Source organism: Bison bison, unplaced genomic scaffold, assembly GCF_000754665.1.
Source record: "Bison bison bison isolate TAMUID 2011002044 unplaced genomic scaffold, Bison_UMD1.0 scf7180017864470, whole genome shotgun sequence".
Taxonomy (NCBI): domain Eukaryota; kingdom Metazoa; phylum Chordata; class Mammalia; order Artiodactyla; family Bovidae; genus Bison; species Bison bison.
In genome coordinates, this window is record NW_011495031.1 from 3,892,345 (window position 1) to 3,899,452 (window position 7,108).

General features: G+C 36.0%; 1 protein-coding gene across 1 annotated transcript in view; it reads right to left on the reverse strand.

Annotated features, from left to right (window-relative positions):
• Positions 1–7,108, reverse strand: part of CNTN1 (contactin 1) — a 189,328-nt gene that overhangs the window by 42,077 nt on the left and 140,143 nt on the right. The gene's annotated exons all lie outside the window — the stretch shown is intronic.

The window sequence follows — 7,108 nt, forward strand, 5'->3', positions numbered from 1 at the left end:
ACATGGAACAACATACTGGTTCCAAATTGGGAAACGAGTATGTCAAGGCTGTATATTGTAACCCTGCTTATTTAATTTATATGCAGAGTACATCAAATGCTGGACTGGATGAAGTACAAGCTGGAATCAAGATTGTTAGGAGAAATATCAATAACCATAGATATACAGATGACACAACCCTTATGGCAGAAAGCGAAGAACTAAAGAGCCTCTTGATGAAAGTAAAAGAGAAGAGTTAAAAAGTTAGCTTAAAACTCAATATTCAGAAAACTAAAATCATGGCATCTGGTCCCATCAGTTCATGGCAAGTAGATGGGGAAACAATGGAAACAGTGACAGACTTTATTTTTGGGGGCTCCAAAATCCCTGCAGATGGTACCTGCTGCCATGAAACTAACAGATGCTTGCTCCTTGGAAGAAAAGCTGTGACCAACGTAGACAGCATATTAAAAAGCAAAGACATTACTTTGCTAACAAGGGTCCATCTAGTCAAAGCTATTTTTTTTCCAGTAGGCATGTATGGATGTGAGAGTTGAACCATAAAGTAAGCTGAGTGCCAAAGAATTGATGCTTTTGAACTGTGGTGTTGGAGAAGACTCTTGAGAGTCCCTTGAACTGCAAGGAGATCCAACCAGTTAATCCTAAAGGAGATTAGTCCTGAATATTCATTAGAAGGACTGATGCTGAAGCTGAAACTCCAATACTTTGGCCACCTGATGCGAAGAACTGACTCATTGGAAAAGACCCTGATGCTGGGAAAGATTGAAGGCGGGAGGAGAAGGGGATGACAGAGGATAATATAGTTGGGTGGCATTATCGACTCAATGGGTATGAGTTTGATTAAGCTCCGGGTGTTGGTGATAGACAGGGAAGCCTGGCGTGCTGCAGTCCATGGGATTGCAAACAGCTGGACATGACTGAGTGACTGCATTGGACTGAAATATTGGGGGATGATTTCTTATTTTCTCTTCTATTTTTATAATGTATTCCAGTGTGGATTTTTATAATCAAATTATATCTGCAACTAAGTTAATGAACAAAATATCTTGGGTGTTGTGTGAACTTGCTAGTAACTAAAAAATAAATAAATAAAAAACCTTGGGGAAGATTCAGGAGAACCCAGATTAGTTTAGATGGAGAGATGCTATGCATGGTCTGACAAAGTGACAAAATCTGCTCCTAGAATTACTGCCCAAAGCTTCTGAAGGGTAAGTAAACCTCTGAGAACTTCTTTACTGGGAGTCCCTAACCCTGTCCATCAACTGCTGAAACAAACATGGATCATTCATACATTGACAATGAACAGGGCACTGAGTCAGTCTCTAAATCAAATATAAAGATGTGAAAAAGTATTAGTTTGCTCAGATACCTTCACATTTATTTTAGTCTTGTTACAAAACTAGAAGAGTCAAGCACTGCAATAGAGTCAGAAAACATTTTAAGTGGGTAGTCATGACTGAATGGTAATAAAAGGAATATATATTTTAGAGGTAATTTTAAATGTAAGATATTTGTCAGCCTAGAAATATACAGGTTGGATTCACTCTCTTGCATCCCTCACAAAATATAGCAAAGGAAAACAAAATATTTGATTATTTCAAAATGGTTTGAGTGATAGCATTTCTTGAATGACAATATTTGATTGTCTCATAGTCACAAATATAAAACTTTAAAGTTATGATGATTAACTTATAAAAATGACATTCAACTTAACTTTACTGTGACATAATATACCATGTCAAAATTTTAGGCTAGTAGGTAATTTATTTATTGAAATTTATTTTTCAAATGATACAGAACATTTACAAGGTTACAGATATGGAGATCACTTAAGAATATGGCATCCTGTCATTAAATAAGACAGGTTAAAGTAAGCCTTAGACCACCATGTATATACAGGCTATTGTATAAAATTAGACGCTCAGACTATTTTTTGTTTTGAAAATGCTTACTAAGGTATTTGCAAAATTGCTGATGTTAATGAAGAACTTTAATTTCATAAAGTAGGAATTAAACATAGACAGTGGAGAAGGGAGCATGTGAGTAACGGCAGTCAGACATCTAAAGGTTTCACTAGAGAACGGTTTCCTAGCCCTTTAACTTCTGCTACTGGGAAGAGAACAAACTGAAAAAACAAAATGTGTTTTTCATCAGTGTTGAAGTCAGTGGCTTTGGTTATGTAGTTTAACTAAATAGCTTGGAGTTACCAAAAATAGTAGGTTAAATGTTTAGATAATATCATCTATGGTAACATCAGGATAAATTTCAGATTTATTAGAAGACATAAAGTCAACAAAATAAATCTATAGTAACTTTAAATCAAGCAGAAAAGATGTCTCGTTCTTTTAGAACCTATCCTAGACTTTACCACTGCCTTCTTTCCAATCCAGACCATCATCATATTAATCATTCTATGATAATAACCTTGTAATTCATCTCCTTATATCTTACTCTCCTACTGTATATATTTTCCACAAACAACAAAGTAATTTTTCAAGTGCAAATATCTGGTCATATTACTAACACTTTAAAGGGTTCAAATGACTACCTTTTTTGATTTTAAGTAGTCCAAACGCTAAAATGTCCTTGAAACTCTTCATTTGAATAAGATGGCTTTAGTGTGTTTAAAACTAAAAGAAAAATAAAAGCTCAAAATATGCACATTGACACATCAGTAAGGAAGTACTGCTTCTCTGTGGATGTGTTTTGTCAATTTATATTCTGAAGTTTTATAAGTGTGTATTTCATGAAGAAGTGAAGTGAAGTGATGTCACTCAGTCATGTCCAACTCTTTGTGACCACATGGACTGTAGCCTACCAGGATCCTCCATCCATGGGATTTTCCAGGCAAGAATACTGGAGTGGGTTGCCATTAAGATAAATTACTTTGTATTAAAATGTATAGTTAAATTTCACCTGATTCTTAATTTCATTCACAGTGATCTATAAAAACAAAGGATTCTTAAAAGACAATATAGAATGTATCAGACATAGTATGTTTGTGACGAAACATTTGCAGTGTTATGGCTTGCCTCTATGTGAACTATAAGCAATCTGAAAGGGAATAATTTATTAAGACAGCAGATGACAGTGTTCAGGTCAGAGATAAATAGAGTTACAGATTACCATGTCTAATCAATTTTCTAGAATATCTCTGATATGAAGTCTTAATCTTTGTAAGAATCAAATTTGTAGATTAGCATGGCATAAATCATGTGCCCAATAGGATAGCATATCAACATTCTAGACATCTAAATTACAGTTTAAGTTGCCCCAATTATTCTTATAACTAAATCTTCCTTTATACAGAAACCATTAATTAATTAAACAATTATTTGTTAATACTCTGTTACGTGCCAGATATGTCCCTTGAGTTCTAAGGATTCAAGGATTGAACAAGGCAGGCAAGAACTTGATCCCACAAAGCTTAGATACAAGTAAGGATATAGACAGTGAACAGTATAAATTAATAAATAATTCTAATAGCTATAAATATGAATAAATTGAAAAAATGATGTGATATGAAAAGCACTAGAATAGGGGGCTATGTTACATTGATGGACATATAATAATTCTTCCTTCAGAAGGTGACATCTGAGCAGAAACAAAAATGACAGAAATAACCAGCAGTGCCAAAATCCACAGAATTCCAGACAGTGGCAAGAACAGAGGCTTAGAGGTTGAATAATGTTTAAAGGGTGGATAATGCTGGTGTGTTCAAGAAGCAAAAAGGGTTAAAGGAGCACAGGTGAAATCAACTGAAGGAAGAGTGTTTGGGAGGACCAAATTATACAGGCGAGTGGTGAGGGGTTTTGATTTTATTCTATGGGATGTTTTTCTAAGAGGAAAGCTATATGATTTGACTTATGTTTGGAAGGATCAGTCTGGCTGTTATACAGCCTATATACTATATATAGGAAGCCAAAATTGGAAGCCAAGAGAAATTTTAGAATTATAGTAGAGCCAGAGGGGGATGATTGTGATGTAGACTCCAAAGCATGTGGAAATATGTAAATGGCAGAACATTTTAAGTATGTAAATTATGCCTGAAGTATTTTAGGCATTTCATGTATATTTTTTGAATGAGAAAAATGAATGAACAGCATGATGTATATAGACATGAAAATGTAGCAATGTATTATATTCATAGCTACATATTTTAGGCACAAAAATTGAAACAGAGGAAAGTACTGGGAGTCTTTTAAACTTAACGAAAAGTCTAACATTTTCATGTGTATTCAAATGCTTTTCCCATTACAAATAATTTGAAAATAATAAATGAGAAAATTCTAGAATGGTGTGTTCATAAAATATCTGATATTTCTTAATATTAATTCTACAGGTTTTGGAGTTCTGACCAAATTAAGAGATAAATAACAGAAATTCTGCATTAATAAAACATTTTCCATTATTTAGCAATAAAAGGAAACTATTCTGAGTATATTTCAAGTTTCTAAAAAATCATACTGTGTCTTCTGTATATGGGCTATTTACACCCTGAAATCAGACTATAAACTTGGGGTGCTGCAGCTGGTCCATGCTACCTGCCAAAAGGTGACTGTTACATTTTAAGGAAATTCGTGAGTGGGTTGTTTAAAATGCTGTTATTAAAATTGAAACTATGTAAATTTATCAGTTAATTGAAAAAAATTAGATAAAAGATAGTAAATACTCAGCTTCATCACTTTGGTTGGTATTAATCACTAAGTCATGTTTGACTCTTGCGACCCCATGGTCTGTAGCCTACCAGGCTCTTCTGTCGGATGGATTGCCCAGGCAAGAATACTGGAGTGGGTTGCTACTTCTTTCGCCAGGGGATCTTCCCAAACCAGGAATTGAACCCAGGTCTCAGGCATTGCAGGCAGATTCTATACCAACTGAGGTAGGAGGGAATCCCTTCCCTGGGCTTCCCTGGTAGCTCAGATGGTAAAGAATCTGCCTGCAATGCAGGAGACCTTGGTTCAATTCTTGGGTGGGGAAGATCCCCTGGAGAAGGGATAGGCTACCCACTCCAGTGGTCTCGGGCTTCCCTGGTGGCTCAGTTGGTAAAGAATCTGCCAGCAATGTGGGTTACACTTTCACTTTCATCACTTTACTGCAGTTCATCTTCATCAGTGCTCATGAGGTTATGCCTATTGCGTCTGGATGGTGACAACCCTATCACAGTGTGCTCCTGAGCTTGTTTAGTTGCCAAGTGTCCAACTCTTTGTGACCCCACTGACTGTAGCCCACCAGGCTCCTCTGTCCATGGGATTTCCCAGGCAAGAAGACTGGAGTGGGTTGCCATTTCCTTTCCCAGGGGATCTTTTCCACCCAGAGACTGAACCCACATCTCCTATATGGTAGGGAGATTCTTTACCATTGAGCACTAGGGAAACTTGTGCTCCTGAGCACCTCCTTCCAACTCCACGTTTAGGGACATCATGTAGCAAGCTTGAAATCAGACATGATGAAAATATTTACATCATAAAAATTGGCAAACACTATATACCAGGGCTTCCTCCCACCTTCAGAGAGTCAATTGTTTAACATTTACCAGAACATCACTAGTTACAACTCTACTGATCCTACTGCCACTGCTACAGCCTTTGTCACTGCTACAAACTTCTGTAGTTTAAATCCCAGGAACTACCTTTTGCTTCACATTAGGAACATATCACAGAGAAGGCATTGGCACCCCACTCCAGTATTCCTGCCTGGAAAATCCAATGGATGGACGAGCCTGGAAGGCTGCAGTCCATGGGGTCACTGAGGGTTGGACACGACTGAGCAACTTCACTTTCACTTTTCACTTTCATGCATTGGAGAAGGAAATGGCAACCCACTCCAGTGTTCTTGCCTAGAGAATCCCAGGGATGGGGGAGCCTGGCGGGCTGCCATCTATGGGGTCGCACAGAGTCAGACACGACTGAAGTGACTTAGCAGCAGCAGGAACACATCAAGGGTAAAAATGAAGAGAACAACAGTATGCCACTGTCTGGCTTCTAGAGAGGGAAGGTCAGTTTTCAAAAGCAACTTACTCAGGATTTTTTGTATTTTATCACATTCAAAATAATTTCCTTTTGTGAAACAGCCCTTCTAAGTGTAAAACTATTGAATCTGTGTGCTATCCAAGTTCAAAATTTAGAAAACGTTTCAAAAATACAAAGATGCCATGTTCTCCTATCAAAATAGTGATGACTTAAAAGATAGAGACTAGTGTTGGAGTGGTGCAGTAGAAAATGCACTCATACACAATAATAATAGGAACATAAGTTGATACATATTTTAAAAGAAAATTTGAAATATAGAAGTAAAACTCTTTAACTCATTGTTTGAATTTAACCTTCAGGAAGATAATTTAAATTTAACCTGCAGAAAGATTTATAAAAATGCAGTGAAAATAGTATTATTTATGATAGAAAAAACTGAAATGAGTAGATAATTTTGCACATTTGTTTGAGAGAATAGTAATCTCAGTGTTAGTCGCTCAGTCGTGTCTGACTCTCTGTGACACCACGGACTATAGCCCACAAGGCTCTTCTGTCCATGGGATTCTCCAGGCAAGAATAGTGGACTGGATTGCCATTCCCTTCTCTAGAAGACCTTCCATACCCAGGGATCGAACCCAGGTCTACTGCATTGAAGGCAGATTCTTTACCATTTGAGTTACAGAGATTTTAAATAAAATTCATGAAATTTTCAATGTTCATGAAACATAATTGATAAAATTTGGATATGACAGGATATATTCAATAAAAGCCCACACATGAAATTACAAATGTCTATAGGGTAACTTAAAGCGAATTCCACTGAACATGAGTTAAGCACTTAGAGTGGAATATGACTATTTTATTTTCCTTTCATTTTTTGCAATTTCTAAATTTTGTAAAAGACATAATAACAATGTCTAAACTAAAATTGTTTTTAATGTAAATAATTTAAATTCATATGAAAATGTAAAATTTCCATTTGTATTCATATACTTTTCTCATTGCAAATAGTTTAAATAATTTGCAAATAAATCCAAACTTTTTTTTTTAATCCAAACATTTTTTTTAAAGTCTCGAATTATACTATTTACCTAACATCTGACATTTCATGTTAATTCAACAGTTTCTTTGTATAG